At 39.8% G+C, this 20,970-nt stretch overlaps 1 protein-coding gene across 2 annotated transcripts in view; it reads left to right on the top strand.

Annotated features, from left to right (window-relative positions):
- The window catches only part of LOC117586316 (furin-like protease 1), a 147,717-nt gene that overhangs the window by 54,810 nt on the left and 71,937 nt on the right, over positions 1-20,970 (top strand). For both annotated transcript variants that reach the window (XM_034276303.1, XM_034276304.1), the window contains exon 3: positions 13,341-13,373. The gene's annotated coding sequence lies outside the window, so the exon portion shown is untranslated. The remainder of the gene's footprint in view (positions 1-13,340; positions 13,374-20,970) is intronic.

Genomic DNA, 20,970 nt, shown 5'->3' with positions numbered 1-20,970 from the left:
AGAGTGTTTTGCCCACGTATACGTGATATATTTATGTGCGGTCATTTTAAAACCATTAAACCAATCCTTTAATGGCCGCAAGAGCTGCCTCTAAGTTATGGCCTATGATTAGACCAAAGTGAGAAAGGAAAACCCGCACAGCCATAGCTCTAGTCATAAATTAGAGCGAAAAAGAGAGAGGCAAACCCGAAAGAATTGTAACATAAAAACGTCTGTTTTTCCGCTATAATTGGCCACATATTTTGTTGGCCTGCCTGCCCCACGAAAATCGTTCAGGTACAGTGTGGGGATTTTTTATCAGGTTGTGTGGCAAAGGATGCATACATCCTGCGAACTAGAGCACTGTTTTGGGACCATATCGATATATATACGAATATATTTCGTGGCACACAAAAAGCCTCTAAAAAAAGGAAAGGAACAGCAACAACTATTGCCAAACCTACTATTTCTATCTGCCATCTGCCATCTCCTATCCCTAGCCTTTCGTTTCGTTTCATCCTATTCCCAGGTTGATGTTTGCTATGGAAATCCGAGCAGGAAGCCTGAATGGTAATAATTTTGTAGATAGTTCCTTTGGGGGCTTTTTTCGGCCGTGTGCTGGTTGGGAGAGAGGATATCACGTAAATGGAAATGAGCCCAAAAGGAGATTTGTTACAGAAAGAGATTTGCAACCTGATGAATAGAAATTGAAGTGCAGGCAGGTGGAAAACCTACGAATGGGCGACAAATTAGAGGGAGAGGGGGAACTCAAATGTGAAAATGGGAATTGAAAATTCGAACAGCTTAAACGGGGTTATAGATAATAGATCAATATTTATTTGCTAGAACTTATTAAATTTGAATTTGTCTATGTTTTATTGTGGAATTTGGTATTCTATTTTGTGCTTCCTACTTAAATATTTTCATAGTATTTTAAGTCAAGTTAGCAGCTTACCTTTTAGCCTCGTAATTGAAAGTCCTATTCCTGCCTGAGGGAAATTCAGATAAAATATAGAAATTCAGGCAGAAAATTCCGTAGAAATAGAAATTGCAGGGAATGAAAGGACAGCACACAAATTGGCAAATGTCGATGAGAGATTTCAGTGCTCAGCTGCAGAACAAAAACAAGAACTAGAAAATGGCAATTCCGAAAGGAAACCAGAGACACAGAAACACAGAAACACAGGCACACACATAAAATAAAAGACTTGTAGGACCTGGTCTAAGGATCTGCACAGCTCTAATTCTACGCATATAGTATATGTATACAGCTCTCCTTTGCTCTCCCCATTCCCATACATGTATGTGTTTCTCTCTTTCTCCTTCAAACATATTGGCAAATGTCGCTCGTCGACAGTCGTTATAAAACAAACACTGGGCACACATAGGACACACAGTCGCACATCCAATGCCCACTCGTCTTCATGCAATTCTAATAATATAAACTTTACATAAATGTTTTCTTTGCAAATAGAAACGAGTTCACAGAGGCAGACACAGACACTGGGAGAAAGGGGGTCGAGTGGGGTCTTGGGGTTGTGTGTGTGTGTGTGTGTTTGTGTGTGTGGGGGGGGGCGGGTCGTTCGCTTTTGCTGAGCTGGCAATCGCATTGCAGTTTGTCAGTCAGCTTTCTGTCTGAAGCGGCTTTTTATTTCACAAAAAGTTTTTGGGGTTTTCGCAAAAGGGTATTTCTCATGGCAAAATGGGAGTATAAGACTTTGGGGGGTCCGTATTTTATTTATTTCCCCTACAGGATATCCTCGTGGAGCGCATCTTTTTGGGATTTATTCTTGTTCGTTCTGTTTTATGTGTCACACATGTCGTATGATTGATTTATACATTGCAACACACACACACACACACAAATTGTTGCACTTTTGTGTGATTTTTCGTGATTTGTGTGTGTCGTATTTTTGGGGATCCCGCAGGCAACAACCCTATGGCCTTGTTTGTATTTTCTGCCAGCTGTTGCTCTGTTTTTGGGGGTCATAATTAATAAGAAATGATTGATGTGTGATCTGGCTTTTCTGGAAATTCCATTAAATTAAATGTTTCTTATAGAGTGTATCCTCCTGCTGTGTGACTGTGATTGGCATCGTTGCCCAACATTGCTTTTAAGCGACCTAATTGAAACAGCCGCCAATTGAGCCGCTGTCAGACACATTCACAGAAAGCGCAAGTGCTGCGAGAGCAACAAATACATAAACATGAATCCAACACAAGAGTCGACCACACCACCTGTACGTGCCCCCAATCATTGCCATGCCACACACACCGTCCTTTTGGCCGGTCTACATATGTGGGTCAGGATACGTACCACGAAATGGCAAACATTCCCCTGCGGTTATTTCATAGTTCAAATGTCCTCTGTGTGTGGTGTGTGGCTCCAATAAATAATCTACAAAAGAGAGTTATATAAAAAATTGTTTATTTTTGTGGATAAATAACAAAAAATGTAACTACGAGACTATATTTTTCATTAATAGAAAAAAGTCGTTCCGATGAAGAAAATCATAAAATATAAAAGTTCAAAAGTTTCGCAACTCTTTCGTTAAGGTTTTCCCAGCTTGAGTTTTCACTGTGTTTCAATTACGACTCACATCCCAACAATATGACCTTTTTCCTTCTGTTGACCGGAAGGCTTTTGGTAAGAAATGTAAAAGTGTCAGCCATAAACTAGAGGTCAGTCGTTCCGTTTTGTTCATGGTGTATTAGAGAGTAACTTTTGTAGTAGAGGCTTTATTGAGGCATGAAAAAAGAGTTGAAACAATTATTTTATTGATAGGAAATGGCATTGATTTGTTGACATAAATCTGCAAAGAGAACCCTTCCTTAAGCCTCAATTTTTGCAGCATTTTAAGCACTCTTTAACTCTAATTGACCAACCCCTTAACTCCTCTTTTGAAAATTCCAAAAGGTATGCGTGCCTCGACAAAAAGGTTTACTCTTGTTTTTTTGTTGTTGTTTTCAAGGGACAATTTGAAGAGATTTATGTTCTGTATGAAGTATGTGAGTTTTTGTTTGGGTTTTTATATGTAAGAAAAAAAATATATATTTCGCTTATCGTATATTACTTTTATTGCAAATGGAATGCCATGCCAAGTGAGCGCTGCAAAGCTAAAAAAGGTGCATAAATCTATGGAAAAGTTGAAAGGGCTGAAAGGTGAAAGGTGAAAAGAGCTCTGGAGGAAAAACACGCATAGCCATAACTCTGTAAATATGGTTTATTTCCTTCCGGATATAGGAAACCCAATTAAAAGTGAAAAAACCTACCCAATAAATGGCCAATCAATCCACAATCGCATTAATTTACATATATACATATGTAAATAAAAAGGGGCACATTTTTTCAGATATTTTCCTGCAAGGGTCAAAACATCTGTTGTTTCAATCTTTGCAAATCGATTGAGTGATGAAACAACTTCACTGGATACGAGAATAATATTTCGTTATTTATTTGATGTTCCACCGCCTAGCTCTCATTTCTCATTCTATCTATCATTCAGTCATCTCTCTCGCTATGGAGTCCCTCTCTCGTGCACCTGTTTTGGCATTTTCAGTATTTATTTAGTTTTTCAATTCGATTGAATTTCCATTAACAAATTGGTTGACACAAAGTTTACCCCACCATAAATTTGTTCATGCCTGTACAATTTATGGCCCGCTGTTCTTATTTTATTTGTGTTTTTGTGTCACATAAAATGAACACACAATTTTCTTTCCGCCAACAGAAAAACATGCCATTGAAGAATCACATTTGGGATTTTATTTCTATGATTTTTCCGGTTGTATTTGGATGTTTTTGCAAGTTTTTTTTTTCATGACTTGTCAGGTCTTATTTTCATGCATTTTCAGGACTTATTTCTATGAAATAAAAGTTTATGGCATCAAAATTTATGAATTTGGTAAAGTTATGTTTTGAGAATTATTCTGTAAGAGGTAGATGCTACTTATGGTGGTAGTAAATGAAATTGTGTGTGTTTTAATAGTGATTAAAGCGAATAAACTTTTGGTAGATTTGTTGGAAAAGTATAAGTATTTACTGAGGTTTTCCGGTTAAATCAAGATACAGACAAGTAAATGATTTATTGCCTCTTAAATTTGCACACTTTCCTCTTGCGTTTTTCCATCCTGAGTAAAATCATATTCTATCATCCAACTAAGAAAAACAAATTTTGAGCACTTTGTGGTGTAACCAGAAGAGCACTTTACGTGCAATCAGGCGTCATTTACCTCTCTATCTCTTCCTACTGTATGTATGTCTCTCTCTCTCTCTCTCTCTCTCTTTCTGTTATTATTAATATTACCCATCTCTTTCTGTGGCAGAGCTGCCAACTCGCTTTTCCACTTGAAACAAAGCCGGATTTTAGCCCACTTTTTGGCGAGGTCTTTGCTGCCTCTGAATTATAAACTTGCCTTCATTAGAGATTCATCCAACACCTTGACCGCATGACAAGCTAGAAAATTGAGGTGTTGAAAAGAACCGCAAGGACATGGAGAGAAGTGAATGCTTTGCCGCATGCCACACTCACACAAGAGGCTTCTATGCCACATTCTGTCACTGGGATTTCAGGGGCTTCCATTCCACATTATTCCTTACTGTCTGTCTCTCTGGGATGTCAGGGGCTTTCCATGGCCCATAAATTCTGTACAACTTTCAAACCAATTAACCCACAAATTTTACACTCAATTAGAGCTGTCTCTTTGCACTCAGGACTCGCTCTCAGAGCTCTCTCTTTCTCGTCCTCTCCTCTTTAATATAATTCATTTTACCCTGACATTTTATCGCTTATTTACTGTGTTTTACTGTACTTTTCCCCCCAACAATTAGTCGAGAAAAAAGCAAATTACTTTCCGCTTTGCAGAGAAGGACAGAAGCAGAAAAAATAAATTAATAATTGAATAAGTTACTCATTAGAGAGGAGTAATGGGGATAACAACAACAACAACAACCTGTCGTTGTGTCTCTCTCTGTCTCTGTCTGTTATCTAACCTTAACATGCAACATTAAGTGGCATCATCTTCTTGCCTCTCCCTCTCTCTTTGTTTGTCTGCTGTCTGTCTCTGTCTGCGTTTCATGCTGCGTGAATTTGTCACCATTTTGTTGGCGGGGAAAACGTAAGTTGTGCTTCCTTCCTTTTCTTTTTGCTGTTTGTGTGTGTTTTTCTTGGGTTCTACCTTCTCCCCACATTTCCTTAGATTTCTCTGGCTTTTTCCTTAGTTTTCTCTTAGCTTTTTCTTAGTTTTCGCCTACCCGCCTCTGCACATATCCCGCTAGTCATTTATCAATCATAAATGCTGCCGAGTGACTGCTGGGAGTCTCATTAATGTTTTGTGCTTAGCACCACCGCCCTGGTAACCCTGGCTGGCTATCGCCCTCTCTTTCTAACTATCTCTCTCGTTTACTTCTTGCTTTTTTTTTTTGCGTAATTGCTTTATGCTCTGATTTATGCTTATCTTTAGTCATATTTTTACATTTACCTGTTTATCACACCCGCGCCATCTGTTGGGAAAATCCACTGGGTAGCGGCAGCGCCAGGGGCAGGGGTCAGGAGGCTCTGCCAGAGTTGACCTAATTTCATTGAACTTTATTTTGTGTTTGTGTGTGGGTGTCACGAAGTGCGGAGGAAGGTAAAATCTGTGAGTGTGATATATAGAGGGTGCTTTTTTTATGATTTATACGTTTTAAACTGCATTTTGTCTAATAGAACACCCTGTTTTTATTTCGCTCTCGAGTGACAATCATCATAAAATTGGCATTAGACGAATAGCTCCACCTGATGATGGCTCAACGTTCTACGGGTTTAAATGTGTTCATGCCCACCGGTGGGGTAAATGGCATCACGTGACGAGCGATGTTTATCCATGAAAAGTGACCATCAGGTCGACGAAGCTTTTTCAACGCCTAAACTAAAGTGGAGAGCATATTTTAATGGCCGACTGTTGGGGATTTTAGATGGTACACGAGCATCTCTCTAAATGAGAAAAGTCACCTAGTAATTAATGTCACTCATTGGAGACGTAATTTCATGCTGCGTTTACGACTTTTTTTAGAGGAAGGACAATGGGAATTTAATGAGAGAATAGAGGAATAGAATAAAATAAATAGAAGAGGTAGATTTGAGAAGGAAATTGTTTTGTTAACATATAGCGGAAATATTATTATCGAAATAATAATTTAAATATTTTACCCAAAGTAATTCGAAGATAAGTCCAAGTATATATTTGAAATGCAATAAATGTTGAAATGAAAGTGAGATATTTGTATAGCCATTTAAGAATTTATTGCAATCACTTCATTCACAACCAGTGAACAAATTCGTGAAAAAACAATCTTAATTCCTTTAGAAATTCTCTGGATAATACTAACACACAAAAAGTGCAATTCCAATTTTATTCACAACATTTCTAATTCTTTTGCATGGAAATGCACAACTAACTGTAGAATGTGCGAGTACGAGTATTTCCATCAAGTTTTTCATTTTGTCTGGTTTGTATTGTGTATGTCATAGACTCACTCTCTGACTCACTCATACATTCAACCATCCACAGGGAATAAGAGAGAGTGAGAGGGGAGACTGCAGTGGGGTGATAGAGAGAGACAAACAAACGGAGAGGAAAACTATTTAAATATAAAAAATCCCTAGCATACTTTAAGGCTCAGCAACAGAAAAGTTTTGTTCCATCATCCAAAAAGACAGACGTACCGCAGGGGAGCCGAGCATCAGTGCCAGAGTCAGGGGCACTAGGGAGGGGGCACGTGGCACAAGGCAGGATGACGCTTAAAGAAACAAAGAATTTCAATTTAAGCTTCATGCATTGTCTGCCTCTCCCTCCTTCTCTCTCTCTGTCTCTCTGTCTCTCTCTCTCTCTCTCTGACTGATATCTGTGCATCTCTCTCGCTCGCTCTCTCTTTGGTAAACTATTGTTGCATGCATTTAGGTGTTGCAGGCACGTACGCATGCAGCATGCAGACAGAGATACACTCGCTCCTTGTCCTGTCCTCCGTGCAACTTGTTCTATTTATGCTTTAATGAAAGCAACAACGAAAAACAGTGGAGAAGAGTGAGTGGGACGGAGAGTTAGGATGAAATGTTGCAGCTAAAGTCTCTCTGCAGATTAATGCCGAGTCACGCAGTCCAAAAGAGATACAAGGAAACAAGGGAAACACAGAGAGAGAGAGGCACATACAGGAGGCATACAGGAGGAGATGGCTCACCGCTTGACTGTACTTTTATTTAATTAGAACTGAAGCAAAATGCTACACAAGGATGCCACCCGCCTAAAAGCTGCATTCCAGTATTCTTTTACGGCTAGTAATATTTATCTATTATTTAGGAGGCTTCTGGGAATGCTTTTGTATATTTCATAACTATCTTACGCTTCCGTATTAATTTTTTTGTTTTCATTTACATATCTTAAATTATTTACTTAAAACAAGAACTATTTTGGAATAACCTCTTGTTATTCCTGTAGTTAACTGATTCTAAAGTTCGATTTTTCTCTTCTGCTGCTATCCCATTCCTATATTCGATCCCATTTATATTTTTGTTCAAAGCCATTCTCCTGAATGAGCTGCCAATCAACTTTATCGACACTCGAAGTACACAAATTAAGTGGCAGGCTAAATGGCAATGCCATATTCGTATTATTGATTCTGACAATTCCATTGATATGTGTCATTTTGTTATTAAATTGCATTTTAATGATGCTGAGGCCAGACCTCAAACATTGATAGACAGCTCAAATGGAAATTTGAATTGCTTTTCCCTTTTTACCATATGGGTTTAAAACTGCATGTTTGTCAACTAGATGATGTTTGTATGCAGATTTTCATATTGCGATGATCCCAACCTGACAGTTTGTTTGCATTAAAACCAGAAAACTTTTTAATTAAATGAAAAAAAAGAAACCAGAGACTGCAATTTGCATTTGGATGCATTTTTGTCTGTGCAGGGGCGAGTATAGAAGAGAGAGCACCTGACACTTGTCTCTCGCTTCAAAACATTTTTGTCTAGGCACACACACACACCCTCACACGGACTATCCCTTTCGCACTATCTGCTACATATTAGCCCTTTCCCTTTCCCACTCGCACTCTCCATCTTATTCTCTCGTAGAAGCAATTCAATTAGAATCTCTAGGCAGAGTGCAGCAGGAAGCAGGCACACACACATTTTAATTAAATAAATTTTGTGTGTGTTTGCTGGATGCTTGGGCGTCATAAACATTTTGAGAGTATACTAGTAGAAGCACATGGAAAATGAAAACATTTAACTGTTGGTTGCGTTAGTTTGTCCTCTGGGTTAGCAAGGGTCGTGCTCGTACTCGTAGACGGGCTGTGTTTGCATAAAATGCAAGAAAATTGCCTCAACAGCAGCAGGAAGAGCAAGAGCAGCAGGAGCCGAAACCACCGACAACATGGCAACATCGTTTTGTAAAACGTCAACAGATTTGTGCTATGTGCTGCAGAGTGCTGCACCACATAATCAAATTTAACTTGACTGCCATTGCAGAGAAAGACAGGCAGAGAGAGATGGAAACAGAGAGGATGTGGCATGAGCGGAGCCCCTGCAGTTGTCGAGTGAGTGGAGAGTGCTGCAGCATTAATTGAACTTCCTGCATACTTTTTGCCTCCCAAAATTCCGTTGCCGACACAGATACAGATGCGATGAGAGCCTCTCTATGCCGTTCGTTCCATAATGAACAGAGCCAATTTGCATCCGCTTTTCGGGTAATATGAATCCTTATGGTACAGCGTAAAGTGCCAGCCCCCGCTTGAGGAATAAATTGCTCTAAAATAAACATGCAATGTCTTTGTGTGTGTTGCATGGGGCAATAATTTGATTGAAAGAACTAGAAGAGATGTTTGGTTGGGACAGGATTTTTGTGTATCAACTAAATGTGTTAATACATTACACAGAAACAATAGTTTTATATCTTATACATTTTTTAATATTTCTTTAATTTAACAAACTATTTCCTTCGGAATGCTCATATTCATTACAGGCTAAAAATATGTCTCTAATCCCTTGGCTGCATTCCAAACTCGCTCTCAAATATTTGCCAGAGCCAGCCACAACACAACTTCAATATTTATCCTGCCATCCAAAAAGCGGCAACTAATTAAGCTATTTTTTATAGTCCCACCACCCCCTCCCAGTCCATCGGTTAGCCAACTCTGGACTTCCCATCTGCCACAGGACTCTGCAACAGAGAGCGCTTCTGGCCTTTGGTTTTGAATGTGGGTTAGGGTCTTCATGTTATCCTGTGGCTTTCTGGGTTTCATAGTAAATTATTATTATTATTATTTTACTGGGGGAGTCGACAGGACGGCCATGTGCTTGCGCCTTCTGCCAGCTGCAGAGCCTTCTGTCGCTCTTGCTGCTGCTTCAACTGGTCAGTCGCCAGTATTGTGGTATTGTGCGGAGAACATCGACTAAGATACACAGTGCTGAAATTTAACACTGTGCTGCTTTGGTTTTGTGGCTGCAACAAAATTAGGCAACACAGAGACAGGATAATAATTACTTATATTTGAAAGCAAATTAAACAAAGGCCAAGGCAATAAGTAATTCTTTGTGGATGTGGCTATAGCGCTGCCACCGCTGTTGTCGAAGTTTTAAAGTTTAATTGTTTGTATTTTAGCTTGAAAATGATTTGGTATTATTGTTCTTTGTGCCACAAAAAGTCAAACTTTTGCCTCAATTTCACTCTTGTTGCAACCTTTGGATCACAAAAATAATCATAACGCTTAGTGGCGGAGAAAAGTTTAAGCACAAAAAAAAAAATATAAATAAGTATAAGAAATATTCCGTTGGAGTCTTCAAGAAGAATAAACTCGAGAAACTTTAGGTTGAGCCTCCGCAATTTAATGCTTCGTTACCTTTATTCTTGTGTTTTGCTGTTCCGTCGAAAAAGTCTGACAAGTGGCTGCAACACTCGAGTGGCAGCGGAAGGTGGAAACACACAGAAGTTTAAAGTGTGCTCCACAAAAGAAAATTGAGTCGCAAGAACACGCCCCGTGGCTTACCTTTTATTGTACTCGTATCTGGGGGATAAAACAATAACTAGAAGATTTATTATGCTGGGGTAGGCCTCCATTTGGGTTCTTTGTTTTCATTAAACCGAAAAGAGGGAGTTTTCCATCATAAATTTCCCAGCAGTGCACTGCAGTGTGTACTTACACTTGAAGATGGCGGCTCCTCCAGAGCATCTTTCCAACATCTTTGAAGGATTGGTTGCTTGCTGTAATCAAGTGAGAAACATTGCGGCTTATGTGAGGAGAATGTGCCCCATAATTACACACCCCAAGTGGGTACCTGCAACTGTAACTTTGCATATGATTATTGAGTGGAGTGTAGCCAACTTTTCGGCAACATTATCTTGGGAACTTCATTGGAGATTCCATTGCCTTCTCTACCACACCTTCATTGACATCTCTTTTGCTTTCGTTTCCGCCTGTGCCAACAAATCCCTGAGGCAAATATCATTTTAACAATGGCATTAAATGAATTTACATAATTAGCTGCAGCTTAGTGATGTGCCGTGTGCCGTGTGCCGTGCCTCCCCTCTGGGGACACGTTTTTCTCTACGCCACCCCCTGCTGTCTGGGGTGGGATCTATGATGCATGTGTGACATTAGCCAGAGATGAGATACGCTTATGCCAAGTGGTTTTCGCACAGCGGGCGGGTGCCACACTGATTTGAGGATGTTCCAGCCACTTTCCTTGAGAGTGAATAGAGCACCGAGTATTTAAATGATTTAATTTAAAAACGATGTGAAAAGAGTCTAAAGAAGGAAGGAATTTATAAGGAACATAAAAAGGGTGGGAAATAAATATTTAAAAGTAGATAAGAAAGTAAGAGAATATTTTATAGCTATTTTCCATTAGCCAGTATTTTCACGGTCATGATTTGGGAAATCTAAGTGTAACTGAAGACGAAATGTATCCTTTTGCTTATGGGAACTTTTCTTATTTTAATACCTCCTTTGTTTTCTGGAATAACGTAAGTGGAAGCGTTGTATTTTGTGCCTAAATTGAATCCACAACTATTTCCCTTTTTGGCTTCAATCTCTCCCTAAAAAACATTTCTTAAAGGATTCCCCTTTTACGCTTAACTTCAGTCTCCAATCAAATGAACAGAAAATCTCTCATTCAGGGGACGGATGCCACAGGACTACTCCTTCCATTCTACCCTTTGGCAACTTTTGAAAATTGAACTCATTTGGCCATTTGCCAATTAACTTTTTTTTCAGGAAAAAAGAGCATTGCCCGATTAGTTATCCCCCTTGCCCAACTCTGCCCTCTTTAGGGTGTAGGGGGGCAATAATTCAAAGCAGCCCGCATGCCACATGCCCCGTGGATGCAGATGCAGCGCAACGCCTGCCCTTCCTTCCTGCCACCCTTTTTGGCAGGCCAAAACCACGAAAACTTTGAAAGCCTTTTGGCCGCAGGCTAACAATGTTCGCTTGAACAAACTCTCCCCCACTTCGTTGTCCCTGCCCCTGCCCCTCATGCTTCGATGCAGGCAGCAAGCACCCACTCTGCCTGCCACAGCCGCAACATTGTGTGTCCTGTAGCTGCTTCTGCTGCTGCTGCTGCTGCCGTGGCACATACACAGTTTTGCAGCCACTGATAGTGACATGCAAAAAATGTAGCACCATCTCATCCTATGGGGTATCCCATGGAATGTCGCCTGACCGCATTTGATTTTCATCCATGCAACAGAAAACCCAAAACGCACACACACACACACGCACACACGGACAGACAACTCTGGCACAACACAACACTGTGCTTTGGCAACCCTGGCTGTTAAGAACTTTGTTACGTTTTAGTTTTTAGTTGAATTACGCCAAAGCACATTACGTTAGAGAGAGAGAGAGGGGGGTCCTCCAACCTTCTTTGGCGAAGCGGCAGAGGGAGAGGCACAGAGGAGTCCCCTCTTTTTCGTACGCTCTGTTTGTTAAGTGCTTAATGAACTTTGCTAAACATTGCTTTTGACTCGACTTGACTTAACTTGGCCTCTAAACTTTCACACATCTCACTTTCACTCGGACAAAGTTCTTCCCCACATCATGAAAGAGAAAGCCAGAGAAAAGTGGCAATCGGAACACCCCGGGCAAGCAGCCTCTCTTAGAGAAGAAGAGAACCAGAGAGAGAGAGAGAGAGAGAGGAGGAGTAAATCTCCGACATTTCTCTGCAGTGAGATTTAGATCTCACGCTTGAGACTCCATTAACCGCTCCAAGCCATAAAATCTTTATGCAATTTGCATGTGTTTCTGGTTTCCGTATTTGCATTTTCAATAATTAATTGGCTCTAGAAAATATGCCTTTCATTCGATTTTGGGTTTAAGCTGCAATTATTGAAACTAAAGGGAAAGAATTAAATATTAAATACATATCAAAATTACCAAAACAGCACGAATTTACATTAGTTTGAATTTCAATAACGAATTTCAACGGATTAGATTTCAAATATGTTTCAAATATTTCATGGGAATTCAAATTAGCTTTAAAGCCGTTTGAGGAAAACCCTTTAAGGTTGTTTATCTGTACAATTATCTAAAAAAATTAATAAATGTGCCTTCCGTTATAAACCTTTTTAATTTTTAGCTTTAAATTTTGCCCTTTCTCGCTGTTTTCCCTCATCAAAAGTAATGAAAATTGACAACAAAAATGTACCGGGCATCATCATCAACGTAACAGCTGTCTGACATTAGGCATAGGCTATTTTGCTTCAAGATGTAGAAGCAAGGCTCCACGATTCACTTTACTTCAATCCACACTTGTCGTGTCGTTGATGGAACTTCTAGACCTGTCTGTGAGTGTCATCCTTTTTCGGCTGGGATCTGCCATCTTCCCTTGCTTCTGTTGTTGCCAATTTCAGTATGCATTCCATTAGCCTTAGAATATTATATATATTTTTCCACCTACTTTTCTTTGTTACTTTGACATTTTTTTCATCCCCCTTTTTGTGCTGCTAATTTCTCTTCCGTTTATTTTCCCTTCCTCATTGTTCTTGGGTTTCATTTTGGCATTCTTCTCTGCCTTGTTCTTGGTCTTCCATCTGGTCTATTCCTAAGACTTCTTTTGGCCATTAGCATAAAATTGTCTGCCGTTTTGCAGTCCACAAAGTTCTTCCTAATTATCCTCCTGAAGTAAAGAAAATAGCAAAAAAAGTAAGATGGAAATGGACGGGAAACCTTTACCTCTCGAAGACAGTTTTGGGATAAATCTGTTTCCTTACGAATTTTTAATAGGGTATACATATATGAATCTGTATAACTAAGTACTTATATGGCACTGTAATGGGGTTTATTAATTGGGTTTCCTCTTTTATTTATCTATTTGCAGATACATTTCATTGAATTTGTTTTTTAATATTTGGTAAGTAAATTAAACGAAATTTGAACTTACTGCATCAAAGATTATTTTATTTATTTTTTATAAAAGAGTTCAACTTTTCATGGAAAGGGAAATCTTTAAATTCGTTTATTTATTGAGAAATAATATTTATAAAAACTATCTTTAATATTTTTATATGCTTTCTGCATTGGGACTAATATTTACGGCTATTCAAAACTTAAGCAACTTTTAATTGTGGGAAATTATCGCACTTATTTCCCAGTAAAAGTTGATGGAAATTGTTAGAATTTCTTTGGTCAAAGAAATGCCATCGCTTAAATGCTGATTGCACTGCAAATGGGTGTAACTTTTCGGAACCACAGATGAACCCGCACCCGGCACTGATGACCCACTGCCCCCACCACGCAGAACTATCATTATCCAACCGAAAGGATGCAAATTTTGCAGCAATTTTAATTGCACACTGAATTTAATGCCACAGAATATGCTGCATCGCTCGCCCGTTCGTTCGCTCTTTGGCCCCTAATTGCAGCCCAAAAACATTTGCCTGCCCAATGAAGCATGCCACCATTAGCGATACTCTTCCTATCAGATCTCCGCCATTAAGGCCGCATCCTATCAGATATCACACTTAAAAGAAAACGCTAACGCAGATTCTGATGCCGGTGCAGCCGCAGCGAAAACGAAATGTAATTTGCAAGTTTTTGTGCGACGTTGGCGGTAAATTTTCCTCCTTCCACGCTGATTAAGCGAGAGCCCGCATATCCTTTTTGAGCGCATACCCCAACAGAGAGACAGAGAGGGAGAGGGAGAGAAAGGGAACGGGATGGAACTTTTGATGCCAGATGATTGGATTTTTGGCATTTGGCGTTGATTTGCTGCGGCTGAGCTGTGGGGCTACCATTCGTAAAATGTTTTTGGATTTCCTTCTGCTGCCAAAGCCACTGACGTTTTTGGCATTCTGGCTTAATTAACTGCCTCTATTGGGTGGTGATTTTGGGTAACTCAATTATCTGGATGTAGAGGTAGGACACACAGCCAATATCCTCTCGGTTGCTTTTGCAGATGACTAATCGCTCGCTCAGTCTGTGTCTCGATGCAGTGCTGTGCTGATGCAGTTTCTGTGGTACTCTTTTATGGGCCACACAGAACATTTTCGCTTGGCATTTATGACTGGGGTTAGAGATCGGCTATACAATTCGCTAACAAGTTGTTTGTCATGGGGAAAGGGGTCGGGTAACTGCTGAAAATGCTGAACACTTTTCCAATTAAGGAATGAAGTTCCTTTGTGGATATGATATTTCATTTTAATTAACTTTTTCGTTGAAGAAGAATTATGGCTTCGGAATTTCTTAGAAATTTTGGAACAGAATTTTAATTAAACCAGAATAAACCCAAACCCAGCTTGCAATTGTTTTAATTATTTTTCCAAAAATTCAATAGGGAACAAGATTTTGTTTGATGGAATATTTACAGCAAATAAACACTGAGAAATTTGTGCAGAAATGCTTGTCTCAAAATTTCAGAACCAGAGAGAGAGAAAAAATGCATGACCAGAATGCTGTTTTTTCCTGCCTTTCGCAGTTAAAAATGTATGAGAGAAGAATGTCATTCGGGTAAAACTGAAATGATGCAACGAGAGGACGCAAGGCACAAATTCCGAACACGTATGCAAATGCCAAACTGATAAATTTTCAATTAAATTCGTACTGGTATTGAAAGAGCAAGGGGAAGCATGGAAAGAACCCATTCAATTACGAAATTAAATTTTGGTTTTTTTAGGAGGAAATTAAATGTTTGAATGGTCCATCCTCTGATATGGAACCCATGCCGATGCGCCGCACAAGTGAGTCGTCACACGAGCGAGCATTCAATTCCAAATTGACACTTGAATAAATATTTGTTCTTCTGCCACACAATCCATAAAAAAGACAGAGTGATTCGTTGAATGTTTGCATAGTTTGAGGCGTACAAAAGGCACAACATTTCTGCAATTTTTGTCAAGCTCTAAAGAAAAAATAACACTTTTCCACAAACAACAATTAAATGCTCCATTATTCAGTTGGCAGCCTAAAAGCTTCAACCACAAAATGACTGAATGTGCAGCGGAGTGCGAAGCAACAAATAAAATGAATTAAATAAAGCAAAGTAAATAGTAAAATGTACTTGAAAAATCCACACAACTATTATATATATGCTACCAAAGGAGATGACAATATTTTATAGATCTTTGGCCACTCATAAATTGAATATTGTGCACAAAATGTTTATTTAAGCTTATTTAAGGCGGCATATTCCCCTTAGTATTTGTTAGGTTTGCAAAGGTAAATACACAAACAATTTGTACTCCCTAAATGTTGAATTCAAACAAAAGCCGATCAATGACTAATTTATTCTATGACAGAAAGGGGAATTCCACCCAGCAAATCACAGAACAGATTCAATGAGGAAATTGTGCGTAAAAATTATAAAATTTAATTAATGCAACGGCACACCATTTGTGGTCCCCTGCTTTCATTGGCATTGGCTATGCAACAAGTGGTGGCGCGTTGCGCAAAAAGGGGTGCGCTGGCAACCATCTGTGTGTGTTACCTTTTTATGCAAATTAGAGACGCGTCTGTGAATGCCACTTGGTGGAAAGGTACGAAGTTCTAATGGGAGAGGAAGTGCCGAAGCTCTCGATGGTGCGGAAACACGGAATCTCTCGATGGGGAACACCCCCCAGATGGTTGGGGTGGGACGTGTGAACCGATTGGAAATTCCACCACCACCCCTCTGAAGCATCGAATGCCGGAACGTGTCTTGGCATTTACAGCGTGGGGCCTGTAGAAAGAGGGGAAAATTTAATTGACAATTGTTTAGGATGCTCAATTTCCAATGGCAACAACCACACGCTGAGCTCTGGCTGTGGCTTTACAGAGTAGACTCCCGGACAACATTCAACCCCTTACCCTGCCCCACACTGTAAACAGGCGGCTACCCTTTCGTCAAAATTTATGCATGTGGGCGCTTCAGATATGTTCGTGCGGTTTTTGCGTTCATCAACATTTGAGTTTGAGTTTGAGTGGCTGTTGTTCAGGTGGAGGAGAATGATGATTGTGGGCGAGTATTGAATCTCCGGTCTCTGGCTTGAATCTATCATTATATTTCAACAATTAAATTAGCAGGGGAGCGGAAGAGCTTCGAAGGGGTTAATGGAGAATGGGATAATGTCAAGGAGAGAGAGAAAGAGAAATCATAAGGGCTGTCCATTCAGAAAATGGGTGTTGTGGTTTGTGGTTTAGTTTAAGGATTGTGTTGGATACAAATGAAGATGTGGGAGCTTGTTGAATGCTTAATTCTAAAAACACTCATTGCTTATATGAAAAATATATCGATAATTATCGTTACTTTTATCGATATACATTTTTTATTATGCTTTTATATTAAACAGCCAGAGTTTTAATACTTTTAATACATACCTCTGGGTAGGCATATATTTAGAAGCTCTTAGCTTTCTGTAGCTTTACTTTGGTATTTTCTAGGAACAACATTAAGTTTCTGCTTTCTGTTATGTTTCCAATTCTGTTATTGCGTTTACCCCCTTTCGGCTTGCCTCGTTTCGGTTTTTAAAATCCTCTGGCTTTTGAGTAATAAAGAAATACTCAATAATTCATTACTTAATTCCCGCTCCAGGGGTTATTTTTTACAGCCTTGTTTGCATCTCCATTAAGTCTTGGTCGTGGAGGGGGCCAGGAGTTTATTGTTCGCAGGTTGCGGCTTTGGCTTTGGCTTCTTAATAACCATTTGTGATTGTAACTGCAACATGCGGCTGCTGGATGTCAGGCGGCTGGCTTAATGATAAGGCCCAGGCCTGCCGTCTGCTCATTTCCTGCCGTTTCCTCTGGCCTCTCAATTTGCGTGGAAAAACTTCACATGACATCGTTAAAATATTTGCGTTGCATTCCCACCCATTTCGCGCACTCAGTTCTTCCTATTTTCCCCCATTTTCTCACACTTTTATCACCCCTTTCTCCACCCACTTTCCCGACATTAACTGCCAGTGTCGTACTTTGTCGCTTAATTGAGACTCTGTCAGTGGGTATGGATGTGGCAGTGTGGATGTGGGTGTCACGCTCTCGCTTATTAATTTATTTTTATGTTTAATAACAAGCACAGAGCCCCGATGGATGGATGAGTGGCGCCTTTCCCCTGATAAAAAATAAACAGCAACGAACCATGACAATAACATTGAGAGTGGAAGGAGAACGCTGGATGATGACCATAGTGTCCACGTTTCCTGGATCAGGTTGTAAATTAAAGAGGATTGAATGGTCCGGAGTGGAGTATTAATAAACAAATGTACCCTGGAAGGGGAAGAACGCAAGATGCAAGAAAAATGTAGAAAATGGTAGTATTGGTAGAAAATATCTATAGAGATAACAAGTCCAAAATTCAGTTTGATAGCCTTAAAGACTCGAACAATTACAGGGTGTTAAACCATCACAAAAACGCCATAAAAATGGCATGCGACATGCCATCAAAGGCGTTCATGCCACACACACATTATCTGTGACGCATTTTGATCAAGTTATCTACGAATGAATATCAGCTGTCAGAAAAAGTTTCGAGGAAATCCAACCATAAATATTGGCACCATTTTCCGCACAATTTCCTCTGCCTCCACTTGCCGCTTATTTCCTGTTGCTGTAGTTTTCCTTTAAAATGGGATGAAAAACTCTCACAGTTAAAGCACTCTCTGGGAGTCGCTTCTGTTGGCGAAACAGGAGGGATTATTGATATCGTTAATGGTGGCTGGTGCCACGTCCCTTGTCCTTCATTCTGCGGTCGTTTAATTAATACCAAAGCTGATTAATTAGCATTTTGTGGGCCCAAGACACGACCCCAGGGAGTGGAGTGCCTTTTCCCCGGTTTAAATTTGTGGGAATTGCATCACTCGCGTCTGCCGTTTGGCTGCAACAGTTTCATGCCACACTGCCAATGGAAATTGCCATTAATTTCATTAGCTGATTGTCGTCATGGCAGCAGCAGCAGCGGCAGCGTGGGCTATTCCCTTTGTGTATTTTATAATTGCCCTGAACCACAACCCAAAAAGCATGGAGAGGGCATGGGGCCATTATTGCATATGTTTTGCTTGCTTTTGCTGGACCCATAAGTTAATTGGAGTGGGCGCGAAAATGTGCACCACAGCTGCCTCCATTCGACCATCGAATCCATATTCCCATTACAACTGTGTACATTAAGTGGCTACTCATATTCCATGGGAAATCTTTGGCAATGGAGGGATTTGTATTTTAAATCAATCCAAATACCATTTAATGGTACTTTAAATGTTTCGACGCCACAAAACTTGATACTCAATACATTTTAATAAACTTTGAGTGAAATTTGTAGCAAATATCTTTTCCCCCTTTACAAATTTTGTTATTTTCCCCACAAACACGCATCCTGAAAATACATCAAAATTTTCCATCAAATCAACTCAAAGCACGTGCCACGCTAAAGTTTTCCCACCATTGTTTTTCCTTCCTCTCCAATCGTTTTGCTGTCTGCAATCGAAACTTCCAGGATTACCCTCTCGCCACAGCAATAGAAAAGGGAACACAAATTTTATATATGGATTTATATTGCATTTTTATTACCCGAAACGTATCGCATATACTACTCGTACAGATAAATTTGTTGTCAAAACAGCCGTCGGGCACGTAACATTTTAAAAAACAATTTTGGCCTGATACAATTTCTTGTATTATCACCCCCGAACCAAAAAAGAAAAGAAAAGAAATAAAGCAAAGGCGGAATGTATGCAAATATACACGCGGAGAAAGAGGACAAAGTAGGCACCGCAAAACAGGAGACAAAATAATACAGAGAAACCGTAGAGACAACGAGTTGTATCGTACAAAAGGGCGTATAAGCGATTTTTATTTGCATGCCGCTCAGATTCAGATTCAGATTCAGAGGCGTGTGGCGGCGCCAACAGTCGCCCTGCGGCTGCTTATCACTTTATATGGAGTTGTGTATGTGTTGTGGAGAGGGATGGGAAGGGAGACGTGTGCACGTGTGTGTGTGTGTGTGTGTGAGAATTGCCTCGCACTCCCAGGCTCTATAGGCACTCACAGGAGAAGTTCCATGAAACGTAATCTACGGAAAAGTTTTGTCATGTAATTTTAATGGAACGCGATGGCATGTCATTGATGAAGCTATTTCTGGTGGTATTTCTTTTCGAATTACCAATAGTACCTCATGGTTGATACTCAAATTGGGAACATTTGTCAGTACTCAAATTACGTATTTAAATATTCCCTAACTTCCCTAGAACTTTTCGAGTTATGTGGTACTTTGGTTATTTTTTTAAAATAAATATTTGGCACGGCTTAAATATTTTGTTGTGGTGTTTTCCCATTTCAGAGCAATCTGCTTCATTGTTATGACATTTTATATAATTTTTACTTGCACATAAAATCAACAAAAAATTGGCGGGGAAGTAAATAATGTCAGGCAACCTTATCGGATATATTTTATGTACGTATGCATGTTTGTATGTGACGGGTTGTGTCAGGGGGTAAGGTAATATGACAGCCTGTTGCGGGGGGATGGTGGAAGGAAAACGTGTGGGGCTGCAGGGGATATTTTTGTTTATTGTCTGACAAGGTGGCGCCTTTAATGCGTTTTCATGCCTTATTTAAAACGATTTTCCGAGTTTACCACTCAGAAAATTACTTTCTTTTATTGTTTTTATTTGACAATATTTTTCGGAGTGGGAATTTGTGGATGGGAAATTCCAATATCCTTTGATGATTCCTCTGCTAAGGTTAAAATTTCCTTTTGGAGCTCAAAGAAAAACCAATAACTCATATGAAAATTCATTTGCCAGCAAAAGGCAGGAGCAAGAGGAAATGCTGTGACAGACATTGCCAAAACCACAAAATTAAAACTCAATATGTGTTGCTAAAAGGCGACTAACTTTGGAGACGGCTTCAATTAATGGAGTGGAAGAACACACAAAAAGATGGAGAGAACTTTCGTTGAATTAGTGGCAGAAGGGCAAAAGACAAACAGAAATATGTGTGGAAGTGGCAGAGAGGGCAGCAAACAGAGTTGAAGAGGGGTAGAGAGAATTCCAAACTCTCAAAGAAAAAGCCAGACAACGCCGCCGAAGGCAAAAAAAAAATGTTGAACATCTTTTAGGGCGGACAGGAAAACCTACTGACAGCTTCCAGCATATTGTTAGATTGTGATATGGGTACCAAATAGATTTTCTAGTGGTATGTCGTGTATATAAATCGGTGTATATATAATTCAAACGTTTCAATAGGAAAAAGCCTCAAAATGCAATGTGACATTGCATAAGTTTGCCATTAGAAAACAATTCACAAACACAATAGACAGAGAGAGGGAGAGAGAGGAATATTCCCTCCCTTCCCTAGAGTCAAATCAATGTCTAAGTAACGCCCTTTGATGTTTTGGGCGTGGACTGAAGGAAAAGTAAACGAGAAATCTTCACTGTAATTGAATGTGCGTTGGTATGTATGTGTGCGTCTGAGCCTTCGCCTTTGGATACGTCTCTCGGCTTGTTGTTTAGCATAAGTTTCTCTCGAATCACATGCCACAGATC

This window comes from Drosophila guanche, unplaced genomic scaffold, assembly GCF_900245975.1.
Source record: "Drosophila guanche unplaced genomic scaffold, DGUA_6, whole genome shotgun sequence".
NCBI classification, from domain to species: Eukaryota; Metazoa; Arthropoda; class Insecta; order Diptera; family Drosophilidae; genus Drosophila; species Drosophila guanche.
This window is presented reverse-complemented; position numbering and strand designations above follow the sequence as displayed.